Source organism: Mustela nivalis, assembly GCF_964662115.1.
Source record: "Mustela nivalis genome assembly, chromosome: 3".
NCBI lineage: Eukaryota > Metazoa > Chordata > Mammalia > Carnivora > Mustelidae > Mustela > Mustela nivalis.
The window spans coordinates 40,381,410-40,401,211 of record NC_139022.1 but is presented as its reverse complement, the minus strand read 5'-3'; the positions used below and the strand labels follow the sequence as shown (position 1 = coordinate 40,401,211).

Below are 19,802 nucleotides of genomic sequence, written 5' to 3'. Positions count from 1 at the left end.
TGGAGAAGACTAGTATTGGGGGAATTAATGACGCAGGAATAAAACATCCCTTAAGTGATGGAAACTATGTGGAAATCTTGTTATTTTCCAAAACCAATGTAATTATCCTTTTTATTAAAGTGTGGGTTTTTTTCCTCTACAAGTGTGTTTCTGGCTCCCCCCCCAACACACAAAAATAATGCTGTTCATTAGATTATAGCAATGTCTTGTGTGCTCAGGAGTCATTTTTATCAAGTGGGGGAAAAAAAGGCAGGAGGATTAAATAATAAAGAAAGCCAGTAAGGGAACCAGGACCAGGGTGAATGAGGGGCAGAAAACATATCTTGTCTCTTCACGTCCTCCATGAAGCTATGAAAATTTTCCCTCTCATATCCTTCATCTCTACAGATAGAAATAACTGCTCTATAATCCACCTACTACCTTCTCTTCATAGGATCTTTTAAAATTAACATATAATATATTATTTGTTTCAGGGGTACAGGTCTGTGATTGATCAGTCTTACACAATTCACAGCACTCACCATAGCACATAACCTCCCTGATGTCCATCACCCAGCCACTCTATCCCCCCCTGCCCCAGCAACCCTTAGTTTGTTTCCTGAGATTAAGAGTCTCTTATGGTTTTTTTTTTTGTTTTTTTTGTTTTTTTAAGATTTTATTTATTTATTTGACAGAGAGAGAAATCACAAGTAGGCAGAGAGTCAGGCAGAGAGAGAGAGAGAAGCAGGCTCCCGCTGAGCAAAGAGCCCGATGCGGGGCTCGATCCCAGGACACCGAGATCATGACCTGAGCCGAAGGCAGCGGCTTAATCCACTGAGCCACCCAGGCGCCCCAAGAGTCTCTTATGGTTTTTACATAGGCTTTTTTATTCATTGTTTCCTCCCATGGTATCTACATTCCACAAGCTCCTGGGAGCACAGAACAAGCCTTAATTCCACAGACACCCCTGACCCCTGGTATCATACCAAGTACATGGGAGGTGTTTCATGTTGTTGAATAAATTACTAAAAAGTATATATAAAAACAGACACCTAAAAATAAATAATTTTAATACTCATCATTAATAATACTTAATAAAATCGACAGCATTCCTAAAATTAGAGCACCCATGATAAGAAATGACTAAATACAGATTTAAGAGAAAGACTGAAAATATTTCTGTTAAGTTATGTGAGATAACTTCTTGGACTGTATTTCAATGAGACAAGTGCTGCCATACTCAACACTATAATAATATGGATTTTGTGTTTGCTAGCCATCAATAAGACAGATATTACTGTTTGTATTTATATGAGATTAGAAAAGGGGGAGGAAGAGATTTCAAAGTATCTAAAGCCAAGACAGTGTGAGAAGGGCAAGGGTGAGAATAAATTCAACAAGATAGAAGTTCACTTGCAGCAGCAGGATTTAAAACCTGTCTGAGTATATGCAGAAGCAGGCAAGAAGAACCCCCATGTAATCAACCCAAAGGTCAATGGAAGGATACAGGGAGAGATGTGGCAGGTAAGTCTGACACAGCCCTGACATGTTGAAAGAGAAGCCTCTTTGCTGAGCCTCGGGCATCTTCCACCACAAGCTCTCCTTAAGGCTTCACCAGATCCACTGTCAGCAGAAGCTGGATGGCTGATCTCAAGGCCAGTGCCATCAGGCAAGGATGTGCTGACCTGGAGAATGCATGGTCCACATTCAGACAGCATGTACTCCCCAAGAACTACCAAAGCACTGCCACGTAAAACTAGAGGACCCATGTGGCCAGAACTTGCCATCTGCTAAGACTTTTATGTGAAATTTATTGATCCTTCAGTCTTAGTGATTACCTATAATATTTAGGAGTCCCATACAGGCCAGAAAAGACATATCTGCTATTCCAATCTGACCCTTTATCCTCCAGTTTGTAAATCATAGTTTAACTGCATCTCAATAGGGGCGCCTGGGTGGCTCAGTCAGGTTAAGCATCTGCCTTGGGCTTGGATCATGATCCCAGGGTCCTGGGATGGAGTCGAGTGTCAGGCTCCCTGCTCAGCGGCCAGTCCGCTTGTCCCTCTCTGTCTGCTCATGTTTGGACTCTTTCTCTCTCATTCACTTTCTCCCTCAAATAAATAAAATCTTAAAAAAAAATTGCATCTCAACAAAATTCAACTTTTTATAGAGATTATGTTTACACCATCATGGCTCTAAAAAGTTTTCTTGGGATTATAGTGCAAAGTATTAACACACTGAAATGTATTAAAATGCTCAGATGAAGGATCACTTCTAAGCATTATATTATTGTATTGGTTGATGATAGATCTCAAAACTCTTGAATGCAGGGCCTACTGACTTTTACATTCTACATAATTGCATTGTAATTTATATAATTATTTTTGTAATTTAAAGTTCTCATAATTTACATTCTATCTCTGCCTCCCTCTTTCTCTTTGAAAAAGTTAATTATGCACCTTAATTCATAGCAAATCATTACCACTAGTCCCTTTTCCAATTCAATTATTTGGCATATTTTACCTATTTCCCATTCCCATTCCATAGCTCCCTAAAACAGTAAACTATTCCAATGTGTTTGATGAGTATGGTTCTTTTCTATGTGGTCTCATAAAGTGAACAGTTTTCATTCTTACCATTTTAACTTATGAAAACGATGCTTATGAATTAGTTATTTTTACTTTCCTATAAGGTCTGGTGTTTTTTTTTTTCCTTTTTTTTTTTTTTTTAAAGATTTTATTTATTTGAGATAGGGCGAACCAGAGAGAGAGCGCACATGAGCAGTGGGGATGCAGACTGCCCACTGAGCAGGGAGCTCGATGTGGGGCTCCATTCCAGGACCCTGGGATCACGACCTGAGCTAAAGGCAGATACCCAACTGACAGAGCCGCCAGACACCCCAAGGCACTCTGTTTTCAGCATGTATGTTTATTTTGCCCACTATCTAATATAACTGCATAGTATTCCACAGGGTACACCTACCACACACGCCTGTCCATCCTGAAGCTATGAATGCCTAGAGAGTCTGCAGTTTGCTGATACCACAAGCAACACTGCACCAATGAACCTGTGCGTGTTCCCTCATAGACTTTGGGCTCTGTGTCCAGGACTGGGATTGCTGGCCCATCAAACATGTGAGTAATTTAATTTTACTGAGAACTGCAACAGTGCTTTCCAGGAGTCCTGCAGTAATCGACAGCTCCCAACAGAATGTCAGGATTCCTGGAGTTCACATTCCGCCAAACATGTGGCATTATCCAGGCCCATAATATATCCAAAATGGTGCCTCTTTATATAATTTTTATTTTTCCACTCCGGTGGTGGAGCAATGGATGATCTTGCTCCTGGCAAAATGGAGCAGGAGGCCATGAGCAGATAAACCTGCCCAGTGAACCTGGTTGCCTTCCCCCATCTGACCATGGTGCTACTGGCCACTGGCATGTTCTTCACTGCCTGGTTCTTCCGTTAAGAGCTTACTGCCACCAAGAACACTTGGGATTTCTATAAAGAGCTCCTCAGCTCCTTGGTGGCCTCACTCTTCATGGCTTTGTAGTCCTCTTCTTGCTGCTATGGGTCAGCATCTACATTATGACCTTCCAAAGGTTCAAACTAGGTGGTTTCATTGAACCCCTACTTTTGTAAATTAATTTACTATTGCTGGATGTGTCCCAGCTGCTTTTCGCAATGAAGGCAGATGTGTGGGGGAAAAAAATGTTTTTCTATTTACCAAAGAACATGAACCTCTCCCTATAAGATTACCGATTTTTTAGTCTTCTGTAGTTCTTGGTTCAACTGTTTGCAATCTTAGGTCGAAATGTTATCTTTCTCTTATTGATTTATAGTAATCTCTTCTCTAGTAAAACCTACATAAACCCGTACACACACACACACACACAAACACACACACACAGAGAGAGAGAGAGGGAAAGAGAGAGAGAGAAACACCTGCACAGAGATCACTTGGGGACCTTGATAAAATACATATTCTGACCCACAAGGTCTGGGGTGAGTCCCAAGAGTCTTGCATAAATTACCAGATCCCACAATATGATGACAATGATGATGTCTGTCCAAGAATCAAATGTTAAGTGGCAAGGGTTAAGACTATATTTAACTACTTGTTAAGCTTTATTTCTCCATTTATATTTTAGAGTAAATTTATCATGGTTTTCAAAAGTATCCAAGTGGGGGTTTGAATAGAATTGATCAAAGTAACTAATATTAAATATTAGGAGTTTTTAAAAATATATTATCGGGGCACCTGGGTGGCTCCATGGGTTAAGCCTCTGCCTTCGGCTCAGGTCATGATCCCAGGGATCTGGAATCAAGCCCTGCATCGGACTCTCTGCTCGGCAGGGAGCCTGCTTCCCCCTCTCTCTCCACCTGCCTCTCTGCCTACTTGTGATCTCTATCAAATATAAGCTTAAAAAACCTTAAAAAAAAAAAGAAAAAAATACATTATCACTAACTAAAGGCCAGCAGTATCTCTCCACTCATCCAGATCACTTTCTACCTTAGTACCTTCAGAATTTTTCCATAGATTTCTTGGTGTGGTTAAGCTAAATCCTAAATACATTTTAGTTTTTGTGAATTTTCTACAAAGTATCTTATTTATAGTTGGTTATAACTGGTTTATTTTTTTTAAAGATCTTATTTATTTATTTGACAGAGAGAGATCACAAGTAGACAGAGAGGCAGGCAGAGAGAGAGAGAGGAGGAAGCAGGCTCCCTGCTGAGCAAAGAGCCCGATGTGGGACTCGATCCCAGGACCCTGATATCATGACCTGAGCCGAAGGCAGCGGCTTAACCCACTGAGCCACCCAGGCGCCCCAAGGTTATAACTGGTTTAGAGAAGGATGCTACTGATTTTATTATGTTTGTATTTTACCTGACAACTTTGTGGAAAACTTGTTAGTCCAAATACTTTATGATTCTGATTTACTGCAATCGTTGTTTTTAGGTACCTAACCACTAAATTTCCCCCCAAATCACAATTTTATCTTTTTCTATTTCAATTCTTTTTTTTTTAAGATTTTATTTATTTATTTGACACAGAGAGAGAGAGATCACAAGTAAGCAGGAAGAGAGAGAGGAGGAAACAGGCTCCCTGATAAGTAGAGAGACCAATGCAGGGCTCAATCCTGGGACCCTGAGACCATGACCTGAGCTGAAGGCAGAGGCTTAACCCACTGAGCCACCTAGGCACCCCTCTTTTCTCTTTTGATTCTTAACACTTATTTCTTTTCAGAGCACTGATCAAGAAGACATCAAATGCTATGTTATAGTAGCTGTGTTAGTCAATGTCCTCATCTTGACCCATCTTTTAAAAAGAGTATCTAAATGTTTTCAGTAGGTATAGTGTTTGTTGTAGAATTTCAGCAATCATTGCATCTAATGGAAAAACATTTATTAAATGTTTTTAGATAAATTCATTAGGAATGTCTGTCTTTATAGGAATATACCTATACATATCATATATAAATATATATATATATATATATTTATATGTCCTGCTTACATAACAGAAAAACAAGTACATATATATGTCAGCTCCCACATACCCCTGATTTGATGAGTTGTTATCAAAACATTACTAAAGCATTTTTTCTGCATCTGAAGGTATCAAATAATTTTTCCCTAGAAATCATTAATACATAAATGGAGTTACATAAAATACATTGATAAATTTCTGATGAATCATTTTCTAACTTATATAACTATTACTTGACAATTATGTGTTATAAAATTCATTTTCATTTTATTTAGCCCTTACCTTATTTCTGATTTTCCTTATATAATCATAAGAAGAGCCAATATTTTTCCTCTTTATTGGGATTACACTAGTCTCCTTAAATGAGTTTAGAAGTTAGATTTTTCTCTTTTCTTCAACATTTTATGTGGGCACTTTAATTAGTCTTACAAAATAGAATTTCTATGAAAACAGCAGGAACTTGGAATTATCTCATTTCAAAATTATATCATTCTTTTATTAATCTTTTCTATGAAATAGCTTTTAACTTCGTAATCTTTAGCAATCTTTATAATTTCCTTTTATTATAAATTATTTAAGAATGCATGATTTGATTTCTAGACATATTGAATTTTTAATAAAGCTTTAGGTTATTAATTCTTTTTTTTTATTTTAAAAAGATTTTATTTATTTACTTGTCAGAAAGAGAGAGAGAGAGCACAAGCAAGGGGAGCCGCAGGCAGAGAGAGAAGCGGACTCCCTGCTGAGCAAGAAGCCCGATGCAAGATTTGATCCCAGGACCCTAGGAACACAACCTGAGCTGAAGGCAGGCACTTTAACCAACTGAGCCACCCAGGTGCCCCTCGGTTATTAAGTCTTAACTGGAGAATTTCATCTGTATAATATTGACACCACAGATAACTTCGGCTTTTAGTGACATAATCCATAGTCTGGTTTTGTAAATGTTCTGGTTCATACCTTTATAACTAGTAGTCCAAGCAATATTCATTATTTTGCTTTTATCTCAGATACTTCTCATTATTCCTTACTTGATTTGTCAGTCCCTGAGAAGTGTGTGTTAAAATGGCTGACTTATCAACTATCTTCAGCGGTCCACAGTTTCAGTTTTCTTAAGCTCTGGATTTACATGCATACATATTTATACATATCCACAGTTATATCTTCTTCTATATTATTCCTTTTTAGATGATAAATTATTAACTGTCATTCCTCAGAGAAATTAAATCACTGCTTTGCATACAATAAACCTCTAGTAATCTTTTTAATTGAATTAGGTTAGAACTGAATCAGGTAATGTAACTGGTTTTTTTAAGAGTGGGCAAAGAGGGAACAGGGAAGTCGGAGGACTACAAACCAATTAGAATTATCAGTACATCCTTCTGCTCTTTAAATATGACTGAGATTGAATGTCCCCAAGAGTTTCAAAAGCCTATTTATTCTGAGCTGTAACCTAAGCCTATTTATTACTGAGTTTATGAAAATGGGTCTAGAAACTAGATCTTCTAATTCAGATTGAAAAGGTAAGGAAAAGGAAGTCAGAGAGAAAGTCAGAGGCATACACACACTTAAGAGACCAAGGAATGAGAAAAATCAGAAATGGAGCCAGCGAGGGAGAGAGAGAGAGACCAAAAGAGATAAAAAGAGAGACAGAGACGTAAAGACAGGGGGAGAACTCCCACATTCTCTGAACAATTACTGTGCTGCAGGCACTGGGGTTATGTTCTTTACTATTTTGCTGAAATGCACAAATATATTCCACAGAATCATTTTTAACAAACAAGAAGACAAGAAGACCATTTCCAAGAGACAACACAGATCAGACTTTTTCCAATACAGCTGAAATATTTATGATTTGTCTTCATAGTCAATTTAATTCAGATTTAAGGAGATGACTTTTCATAGCCCATGGCATGATCTGTTTTTAGTGCATTTTAGCAAATATTTTACTATAATTTTAGCAGAAATAACAAGGCCAAAATTTATGCCATTGCTAGCTTATTTTTCTGATATTTCTACTCTAATACTCTCCAAACCCCATTATAAAACTACATCTAAATATATAACCAATAACCACATTTGAAAGAAATACACTTAGGATATAATTCATATCTGTTAGTAATAGAAGTAATCAATATTTTCTAATATCATTCAATCTAAAAATCATATAATCGTAGCTATCTAAAATATGAACAATGTTAAAAATTGTTTTATTATGTATATATAGTGTCTACCATGTTACAATTTTTACACTTTGGTTTTCAGTTTCCTAATAAAGAATCCACAGAAACTTGGGTTTTCAAGTGGCATGTTTTTACCTGATCTTCTTAATTTCTTATTAAAATCAGCTTAAATTAGTTTAATATTACTTCAGTTGAAAATAAGAACTTGGATTCTAATGAGTAATGTTTGGGGTCTACAAAAACTCTAAAATTATTTGCAAAAGCTGTATATGTGTGTAAAATCCTAACTGTAAGGGAATTAGTAATGGTAATATCTGCTCTGATGAATGACTTATCAGACCACTGATTTTTTTGTCAATATTTTTAAAACTTTGAAGATGCTAAGTCAAAACTAATTAGAAGTAATTTAACTATTAACATATACCAACTCATCATTTGTTATAAATTCATCTGTGATTATAGGAAGACAAATGTCAGGAAAGTTGTTCAACACTCAATAACCATGGTTGAATGAAAATGTTTATTACTAAACTTTTATCCTCTGAATATGGATTCCATCACAACTATGCCAATAATTTATTACATTGACTTGATTTAGAATAGGTAAATATTTCCTGAGTTCAATTTATCTATGGCATAAAAAATTCATATTAAAAGATAAACATAAAACATATGCATTGGTTCATAAAAGAGTGTCTAATAGTTTGTAAATGAGCCATCTATTTTAAGACTGTCATCTGGAGAGGGGGCGCCTGGGTGGCTCAGTGGGTTAAGCCGCTGCCTTCGGCTCAGGTCATGATCTCAGAGTCCTGGGATGGAGTCCCGCATCGGTCTCTCTGCTCAACGGAGAGCCTGCTTCCCTCTCTCTCTCTCTTCCTGCCTCTCCATCTCCTTGTGATTTCTCTCTGTCAAATAAATAAATAAAATCTTTAAAAAAAAAAAGACTGTCATCTGGAGATAAGAAATTAATAAGCCTCTTGAGGATGGTAAATTGTTCTAGTCACTTAAAAAGAAGTTGGTCCCACAAGAGACATTGGATCTAAGTTTTAGGGTTGTATTTTTTGAAACTGTGAGTAATTGTTACACACACATAAGAATTAGGTATTTGAAAAAGCAATAAAATCTTAACATTTATTGGAAAATAAAAGTAAAGATGAAACTTACCCTTTGAAAAGCTTTATAAAGCTATTTTTTGATAGATATAAATGTTTTTACAGCTGGACTTTAATATTCATATGTGTAAGAATCAGCTGTTGCTCCTTGACAGTTATAAAGAAACATCAAGTTCAAAATAGTGAAAATAATCTACACTATGCCCTTTATAGTATGATACAATTAGGTTGTTATAAAATTTGTCATCCAAAGTGAAAACTTTGAGACTGAGAGGGAATACTAACAACAATTACACTGGGCTAAAAACAGAGGCTTTCTAGGACAAACTGAAACATAGGATTACCTTCACTACAAGGAACTTTGAATCCTTCCAATTTATTTCATTTTCCTAGAAGAACCGTGTCAGTACATGAAGCACTGAGATGCTGTCCTGAACAGGTTTAGGATGGCGAACTGGTTTCAAGGATCACCTGCCCTGGACTGATCTTAGAGCACTGCACTAAGTGAAAGGCTGTGCTGGGACTCAGGGGAAGATCGGTTCTCAGGGAAAGAGGGGGTGCTACAGGTAGGGAGCATTTTCTGATTTTGATGGAGTCTCCCGTTTTACTAGTTTTAACACTTTATTCTGCTTTCCTCGTTTATTGACAGAATTAACAATAGCCACCCACACAATCTACATTAACAATCTTCAAAAAAACTCTACCTGATTCCTTAGAACTACTGTGCCCATTTTACTGTTATGGAAGCCAAGATACTGAGCATTTTAAAAAATTCCCAAACTGTTAACTGGCAGGGATGGGATCCAAAGAGGGGAATCCTAGCTCTAGATACTGTATATTTAACCAGTTTACTAGAATTCCTTGTGGGTAGTGCTTGAGATTTGTGGAACTCTTAGTTAATAATGTCCAAATGAATTAAAAATCCAAGTTGAGGGGCACCTGGGTGGCTCAGTGGGTTAAAGCCTCTGCCTTTGGCTCAGGTCATGATCCCGGGGCTTGGGATCAAGCCCCGCATCAGACTCTCTCTACTCCGCAGGGAGCCTGCTTCCTCCTCTCTCTCTCTGCCTGCCTCTCTGCCTACTAGTGATCTCTGTGTGTCAAATAAATAAATAAAATCTTCAAAAAAAATCCAAGTTGAATATTATATGACTACTTATAAATAACACATATACCAATTCACTCTAAAAATAACAAATTCCTATGATCAGAAAAAAAAAAATAAAAGAAAATATTTAAGTATGGATAAGACTAGGGTCCACATAAGAGGAGGTCTTACAATCACCTTAAATTTTTTTATCCAGTTTGCTTGGAACAATCACTTTTGTATCCACAGCAACTAGAAGGCCCTATTTGGCATATTTATGGTGCTTACCGAATCACTGTAAAATGAGTGAATGAATAGTTACAGATATACCTGTGAGCTTTTTTCCTGTCCTTTATTCCAACTGCTGTCCTTAAAAGCCAAGAGGGGTAAGAGTAAGGGAAGAGTGAGGCTGCTCAACAAGCCATTGGTATATTTCTTTGGAAACAGCCAAGTGAAATGCCATGGGTGGCAGCTGGAAAAACCTTGCCCAAGATGGGAGTCAGGACATCACCATATTCTGCCTCTCACTGGTGGAATTCTTTCTTCAGTCTATTTTGAAAACCACTACTCAGCCTATTTTGTGTCACTGCTGAGGAGTACCACATCATAACTGACCCCATAAATTGTATTGTTAAAAGCTGTCCTCTAAATACTGAAGTGACTTTTACTGGTTAGATACTGTGATCTGAAGAGACAATAACCCCAATGCAATATGAACATTCTTACCCAAAGTTATCAGTTTTACTTCCAAAAATAACCCCCAAAACAAGCGACTGTTTTGTATCTCTTCTTCATTTTTTTCCAAATGTTCTAAAATGTGGATTTCGGTTCCAAATCTGTCTCTATGGATCAGTATCAAAATGGATTCCTCTCTTAATCTCTGTAAGGTTTGGTCTTCTTTTTTGCAAAATGTAGATATAATGATAGTTTCTATATCAGAAGAATGAAATAAAAGAAAGCAGATAATGGTTGTAAAGACCTAGTCACATTAAATAGTCTCAGTAAATACTGCTATGAATAATGTCTGAAAAGCCAACTGATATCTATAGAAGGATTATAATGAATCATTTATATCCAAGAAAACATTTGTAATAAAAGTTAGAACATGATGGAACTGAAACAAACTGGCTTGAATTTAAATAAAATTGGAGGCTAATCCTGCTCTTTTAAATCATGTTACTCATTCCAGCTCTTTCAGAGGATCTGGTTAAAAGATTAAGGAGGGAAGAAGCAATTCTGTGGAAATAGAAGTATTCAGTCATATAATAAAACATTACATGGTAAGTGTGGATTAGTAAAACTCAAAACAAAACAAAAAAAGAAATAATGCTAGAAATAGAAAAGAAATAATGTTTGTGGAATACACTTAAACTCACTTGATTTGTTAAATTATTCTTTTGTTTTTTACTGTGGTAAGAATACTTAACATGAAATCTAACCTCTTCAATTTTTTTAAAGATTTTATTTATTTGAGAGAGAGAAAGAGAGTGAGAGAGAGAGCATGAGCAAGGGAGAGGGAGAAGCAGATTCCCCACTGAGCAGGAAACGAGCACCTTGTGGGACTCCATCCCAAGACTCTGGGATCATGACCGGAGCCAAAAGCAGACACTTAACTGAATCAGCCACCCAGGTGCCCTTCAATTTTTAAGTGCACAAGACATATGGTTAAGAATAGGTGTGGTGTTGAACAGATATCTGGACTCACTCATCTGGCCTAACTGACACCACCTATTGAACAGAAACTTCCCATTTCCCACGTCCCTTAGTCATTCTGCTCTCTGATTCTATGATTTTAACTGTCTTGGATATTTGATATAAGTGGAGTCAAGTAGTATTTGCTTCTGTTACTCCTTATTTCATTTAGTATAACGTCCTCCAGATCCATCCATGTTGCCACCTATGGCAGAATTTCCTTCTTGTTTGAGGCTGAATAATATTCCATATTCCGTTTTATGTATATACCACATTTTCTTTATCTGTACATCTGCAGATGGCCACTTACATTGTTTCCATGTCTTGGTTGTTGTGAAAGATGCTGCAATAAAGATGGGAATACAGACATCTCTTTGAGATCCTCATTTCAACACTTCTGAATAAATATTCAGACATGCAATTGCTGGATTAAATGGCAGTACTATTTTTCTTTTTTTGCGGGGGGGCAGGGGCAGAGGGACAGGTAGACAGAGAATCTTAAGCAGACTCCATGTCCAGTAAAGAATTTAATGAGGGGCTCAGTCTCGTGACCTTGATATCATGACCCGAGCCAAAATCAAGAGCTTGATGCTTAACCAGCTGAACCACCCAGGTACCCCAGTAGTTCTATTTTTAAATTTTTAAGTAAATTCCACAATGTTATCCATAGAGATTGTACCTTTTTAAATTTTTCCAAAAATATACAAAGGTTCCAATTTCTCTACATTCTTTCCCAACACCTGCTATTTTTTTTTTTTTAATAATAGCCTGATGGCTATATAACAGGTGCAAGGTATTAGCCCACTGTGCTTTTGAATTGCATTTCCCACTGATTAAATGATGTTGAACATCTTTTTATACACTTGTTGGTCATTTCTATGTCTTCTTTGGAGAAATGTCCATTCAAGTTATTTGGCTATGTATTTATTTATTCATTTTTTTTAAGAAGATTGAACAACATATTTTATTAGGATTTTTTTCCCCATTATGAAATCTGTAATTGAGATAGTACCTCATGGGTTGAGGGTAACTCCTGGGAAAGAACACCAGGGAATCAGGATAAGAACACAATGAGAGGAGAAATGAAGAGTCAGGATCAAAACTATTGCCATGCATCCATGAAAAAACAATCTAGTTTTCCTGAACAGCTACAAACAAGCCAAATTTGGGACAGTGAAGCATGTCAGGGCACCAAGTTTAGCTGGTTTATCAAATAAATGTTCATATAACATTGTCTTAGCTTACTGTGTGTCATCTTTTTTTTTCTCTTTATTTTTTTTTATTTTTTTATTAACATATAATATATTATTAGCCCCAGGGGTATAGATCTGTGAAACACCAGGTTTACACACTTCACAGCACATATCTTCCCCAACTTCCATAACCTCATCACCCTCTCTGTAACCCCCTCCCCCCAACCCTCAGTTTGTTTTGTGAGATTAAGAGTCTCTTATGGTTTGTCTCCCTCCCGATCCCATCTGTTTCATTTATTCTTTTTCTACCCCCTAAGCCCCCCCATGTTGCCTCTCAACTTCCTCATACCAGGGAAATATGATAATTGTCTTTCTCTGATTGACTTATTTCACTAAGCATAACACCCTCTAATTCCATCCATGTCATCACAAATGGCAAGATTCCATTTCTTTTGATGGCTACATAGTATTTCATTGTATATATATACCACCTCTTCTTTATCCATTCATCTGCTGATGGACATCCAGGTTCTTTCCATAATTTGGCTATTGTGGACATTGCTGCTATAAACATTCGTGTGCCTGTGCCCCTTCAGATCATTACATTTGTATCTTTAGGGTAAATATGCAGTAGTGAGATTGCTGGGTCATAGGGTAGCTCTATTTTCAACTTTCTGAGGAACCTCCATGCTACTGGAGCACTTTTTCACGTGTCTGTTGGCCATCTGGATGCCGTCTTCGTAGAAATGTCTGTTCATGTCCTCTTCCCATTTCTTGATTGGATTATTTGTTCTTTGGGTGTTGAGTTTGATAAGTTCTTTATAGATTTTGGATACTAGCCCTTTATCTGATATGTCCTTTACAAATATCTTCTCCCATTCTGTCGCTATCTTTTGGTTTTGTTAACTGTTTCCTTTGCTGTGGAGAAGCTTTTGATCTTGATGAAGTCCCAATAATTCATTTTTGCCCTTGCTTCCCTTGCCTTTAGCAATGTTCCTAGGAAGAAGTTGCTGCGGCTGGGACAGAAGAGGTTGCTGCCTGTGTTCTCCTCAAGGATTTTCATGGATTCTTTCCTCATATTGAGGTCCTTCATCCATTTTGAGTCTATTTTTGTGTGTGGTGTAAGGAAATGGTCCAGTTTCACTTTTCTGCATGTGGCTGGCTGATTTTCCCAACACCATTTTTGAAGAGACTGTCTTTTTTCCATTGGACATTCTTTCCTATTTTGTCAAAGATTAGTTGACCATAGAGTTGGGGGTCTATTTATGGGCTCTCCATTCTGTTCCACTGCTCTAGGTGTCTGCTTTTGTGCAGTACCATACTGTCTTGATGATGACAGCTTTGTAATATACCTTAAAGTCTGGAATTGTGATGCCACCAACTTTGGCTTTCTTTTTCAATATTCCTCTGGCTATTCAAGGACTTTTTGGTTCCATATACAGTTTAGGATTATCTGTTCCATTTCTTTGAAAAAAATGGATGGTATTTTGATAGGGATTGCATTGAATGTGTAGATTGCTTTAAGTAGCATAAACATTTTCACAGTATTTGTTCTTCCAATCCATGAGCATGGAACATTTTTCCATTTCTTTGTGTCTTCCTCAATTTCTTTCATGAGTACTTTATAGTTTTCTGAGTACAGATTCTTTGCCTCTTTGGTTAGGTTTAGTCCTAGGTATCTTGTGTTTTTGGGTGCAATTATAAATGGGATTGACTCCTTAATTTCTCTGTCTTCTATCTTGTTGTGGTGTATAGAAGTGCAACTGTTCTGTGCATTGATTTTATAACCTGACACTTTAATGAATTCCTATTTGCATTCTTGCAGATTTGGAGTGGACTCTTTTGGGTTTTCTACATCTAGTATCATATCATCTGCAAAGAGTGATAGTTTGACTTCTTCTTTGTTGATTTGAATGCCTTTATTTTTGTTGTCTGATTGCTGAGGCTAGAACTTCTAGTACTATGTTGAATAGCATAATGGTCATCCCTGCGATGTTCCTGACCTTAGTGGAAAAGCTTTCAGTTCTTCTCCATTGAGAATGATATTCACTGTGGGGTTTTCATAGATGACTTTGATGATATTGAGGTATGTACCATCTATTCCTACACTTTGAAGAGTTTTGATCAGGAAAGGATGCTGTACTTTGTCAAATGCTTTTTCAACATCTATGGAGAGTATCATATGCTTCTTGTTCTTTATTTTATGAATGTTTTGTATCACATTGATGGATTTGCAGAAGTTGAATCAACCTTGTAGCCCTGGGAATAAATCCCACTTGGTTGGGGTGAATAATCCTTTTAATGTACTGTTGGATCCTATTGGCTAGTATTTTGGTGAGAATTTTCACATCTATGTTCATCAGGGATATGGGTCTGTAATTCTCTTTATTGATGGGATCTTTGGTTTTGGGATCACAGTAATGCTGGCCTCATAAAATAAGTCTGGAAGTTTTCCTTCCATTTCTATTTTTTGGAACAGTTTCAGGAGAATAGGAATTAATTCTCCTTTAAATGTTTGGTAGAATTCCCCTGGGAAGCCATTTGCCCCTGGGCTCTTGTTTGTTGGGAGATTTTTGATGACTGCTTCAATCGCCTTACTGGTTATGGGTCTGTTCAAATTTTCGATTTCTTCCTGGTTCAATTTTGGTAGTTTATATGTCTCTAGGATTGCATCCATTTCTTCCTGATTGGCAAATTTGTTGACTCATAATACGTTTTTATGATTGTTTGTATTTCTTTGGTGTTGGTTGTGATCTCTCCTCTTTCATTTGTGATTTTATCTGGGTCCTTTCTCTTTTCTTTTGGATATGTCTGGCCAGGGGTTTATCAATCTTATTAATTCTTTCAAAGAAACAGCTCCTAGTCTCTTTGATTTGTTCTATTGTTTTTTTGTTTGTTTGTTTCTATTTCATTGATTTCTGCTCTGATCTTTATTATTTCTCGTCTCCTGCTGGGTTTAGGCTTTCTTTGTTGTTCTTTCTCCAGCTCCTTTAGGTGTAGGGTTATGTTGTGTATTTGAGACCTTTCTTGTTTCTTGAGAAAGGCTTGTATTGCTATGTATATTTTCCTCTCAGGACTGCCTTCGCTGTGTCCCACAGATTTTGAGCCATTTTGTTTTCATTATCATTTGTTTCCATGAATGTTTTCAATTCTACTTTAATTCCCTGGTTGACCCATTCATTTTTTAGAAAGATGCTCTTTAGTCTCCATGTATTTGGGTTCTTTCCAAATTTCCTCTTATGATTGAGTTCTAGCTTCAGAGCACTGTGGTCTGAAAATATGCAGGGAATGATCCCAATCTTTTGATACCAGTTGAGACCTGATTTATGACCCAGGATGTGGTCTATTCTGGAGAATGTTCCATGTGCTCTACAGAAGAATGTGTATTCTGTTGCTTTGGTTATTCATTGCTATTTAATCACAGGAGAACCTGAAACATTCTAGATATTAACTCTTTATCAAATGCATAGCTTCAAATATTTTTTCCCATTCCACAGGTTGCCTTTTCACTTTGTGGATTGTTGGCTTTGCAGCATAGAAACTTTTCAGTTTAAAATAGTCCTACTTGCCACTTTACTTTTGTTGCTTATGCTTTTGGCATTTTAGCTAAGAAATCATGGCCAACAGAAGCTTTACTTCTGTTTTCTTATAGGATTTATACAGTTTAAAATCTTTTACTGAACTCTATAATGCATTTTGAGTTGATTTTTTTATGTATGGTATAATATAAGGGTTATATTAATAAATATATGAAACAGAGTAGAAAAATTTGAAAATCAACAAAGCTAAGAGTTAATTTTTTGAAGAGAGAAAGTACACTATCAAATTTTAGCTAGGCTAACTAAGAAAAGAGAGCACTCAAATAAGTAAAATCAAAAATCGAAGAGAAAACATCACAACTGGTGTCAGAGAGATAACAAGGATAAGAGGCTGCTATTAACAATTACATGTCAACAAACTGGATGTCCTAGAAGAAATGCATAAATTCTAGAAATAAACAACCTACCAAGATTGAATCCAAATGAAATTGAAAATCTGAATGAATTAATAAGTAAGGAGATCGAATCAGTAATCAAAACTTCTAGGAAAAAAAAAGAAAAAAGCCCTAGGGGTGCTTGGGTGGCTCAGTGTGGTTAAGCCTCTGCCTTTGCCTCAGGTCATGATCTCAGGATCCTGGGATCAAGTCCCACATTGGGCTCTCTGCAAGCACGGGGCCTGCTTCCCTCTCATTCTCTCTGCCTGCCTCTTTGTCTATTTTTGATCTCTGTCTGTCAAATAAATAAATAAAATCTTTAAAAAAAAAAAACCCAAAACCCAATGTTTTCCCTAGTAAATGTTGCCAAATTTAAAATAAATAAATAAGTAAATAAGGCCAAAACTTTTCAGACTTTCCAAAAATTAGAAGAATGAGCACTCCAAAACTCATCTTACGAGGCCAGCATTACCTTATTACCAAAGCCAGGTAAAGATACCACAAGAAAATTATAAGCTAAGATCCCCAATAAATAAAGATACAAAATCCCTTAAAAGTCTTAACAAACTGAATTCAACAGCACATTAAAAGGATCATGTACCATGAGTAAGTAGAATTTATACCTGGATAAAGGATGGTTCAAGATAGATCCATTAATGTGAAATATCACATTAAAGAATGAAGAGTAAAAATCATGTGATCATCTCAATAAGTGCAGAAAAACCATTTGAGAAAATTCAATATCCTTTCATGAAAAAATTTTCATCATCCTAGGTATACAAGGAGTTTACTTTACTTTAACATAGTAAAGACCATATATAACAAGCCCACAGGTAACATCACAATCAACATTTAAAAGCTGAAAGCTTTTCCTCTAAAGATCAACAACAAGTAAAGGATTCTCATTCTTGCTGCTTTTATTTAGTATGGAACTATAAGTCATAGCCAACGCAATTAGGCAAGAAAAAGAAATAAAGGGCATCCAAGTCACAGAGGAAAAAGTAAAATTATGTTTGCTGATGACATGTTCTTACATGTAGAGAAACCTAAATAATCCACAAAAAGCCAAGAGAATAATAAACAAGTATAAAAATTTCCAGGATAAAAAAATTTAGTTCATAACTAAATTTAGTTTCATAACTAAAATTTAGTTAAGAAAATTAGTTATGTTTCTGTATCTTTGCAATAAACTATGCAAAGAGGGAATTAAGAAAATAATCCCACGTACAGTAGCATCACAACACAAAACCAAACAAAACTTTGGAACAAACTTAACCAAGGATGCTGAAACTATGCTGAAAATTGATGAAAGATGTTTTGTTTTTTTTTAAGATTTTATTTATTTATTTGACAGAGAGAGAGATCACAAGTAGGCAGAACAGAAGGCAGAGTGCCTGATGCAAGGCTTGATCCCAGGACCCTGAGATCAAGACCTGAGCTGAAGGCAGAGGCTTAACCCACTGAGCCACCCAGGTGCCCCAATAAAAGACATTTTAAAGACACCAAAACCTTTTTTAAAATATCAACATTTCACCAGTAATAATTGAAGCTGTTGTTAAAAACAAATGCCTTTTATTTTATATGTTTATTATTATTCTTAATGACTAGTTTAATATTATATAAACGATGATTCTAGGAAAAGAGTAAAATTAATTTACATTAAAAGTAAAATAATGAAGGAGTGCCTGGGTTCAGTCTTTAAGGCTCAGTCCTTAAGTGCCTGCCTTGGGCTCGGGTTATGACCCGCTGGGTCCTCATGCATTGGGCTCCCTGCTCCTCGAGAAGCCTGCTTCTCCTTCTCCCACTCTCCCTGCTTGTGTTTATATTCTTGTTATCTCTCTCTCTCTCTGTGAAATAAATAAATAAAATCTTTTTTTAAAAAAAGTAAAATAATGAAGAGTCTAAAGATAGAGAAACAGAAAAGGAACTTATAAAGATGACCTTTAAATAGGCTCCAGTTACAAAGTATATTTAAAGTTATCCACTCTGAAAAACCAAATGTCAAAATATAATTAGACTATAGTTTATTTGCAGAAACAGAATTAAATGACTCTAAGAATAGACTTCAAGCAGGTTTTCTTTTTGTATATAATTAAACATTTTCAGAAGATTAATGACAAATCTGCAGAAGCAGGTCATGTTGCTAGGTGTTTTCTTTGCAATGTAAACTACAACTGAATCATTTCAATAAAATGTCAGTTACAAGGGCAAGGATGAGTCACCTAAAGTATTATATATCCACTATTTAGAAGCTCACATATATCAATGATCTTTAATTATAATAAGCATCACAACTGTCCCAAAATGCTCATGAGAAAGTCATCTGAGAGAAAGTTACTCAAGATAAGTGAGCAACAGAGACAGAATTCAAACTTATCTCTGTCTGAGGTTAGAAGGCACTAGAACATATGCATAAAAGTGGGCTTTAAAATCAGACACATGAGATGTGGAATTTATACCATTAAAATTTTATTTTAAATTTCATTTAATCCGAAATTACTATGGTTCTTTACCCTAATCTTAATTCCCAGTTTTGTTTCTAGACTTTTTTTTTTTTCTTGGTCAATCTCTAATCCCATGCAAACTAATGAAGCTTCAAATTTCCTCCTGAGAAAGTGATAGTTAAAATATTTGACCATTTTCAGGGCCTCATTTCTACCCAATCAGAACGTGCATCAGATACAAGAAGCCAGACCCTGTGAACAGACATTTGGTGGATGAATTCAGTATTGCTCCAAGGCATTTGGATCTTGGCTTTTCCTATTTCCTGCTGGCATATTTCCCATTATAGCCACTCTGTTTACTTACCAGGCTGAACCTCCTCTACCATATACACCCTGGGGGCAGAGAATGCCAAGAAGGATTGTCATGTCAGCTTTAAAATAACTCCTTGAAGGACAAAAAACAAAAGATAGATGGGGGTGCCTGACTGCCTCTAAGAAAAGCATGTGAATCCTGACCCCTGGGTTGTGAGTTTGGTCCCCACATTGAGTATAGAGATAGCTAAAAAAAGAAAGATTTTTTTTTTTATATATGTCTCCAATTTAGAAAATTAACAGAAGTAGACACTTAATTGAAAAACTAAGATAAAAAGAGAC

The 19,802-nt window shown here is 36.3% G+C and overlaps 1 long non-coding RNA gene across 1 annotated transcript in view; it reads right to left on the bottom strand.

Annotated features, from left to right (window-relative positions):
• Positions 1–18,254: 18,254 nt before the first annotated feature.
• The window catches only part of LOC309860992, an 81,897-nt gene continuing 80,349 nt past the window's right edge, over positions 18,255–19,802 (bottom strand). Inside the window, exon 2 of the long non-coding RNA XR_014309716.1 lies at positions 18,255–18,547. This is a non-coding gene — a long non-coding RNA (uncharacterized lncRNA). The remainder of the gene's footprint in view (positions 18,548–19,802) is intronic.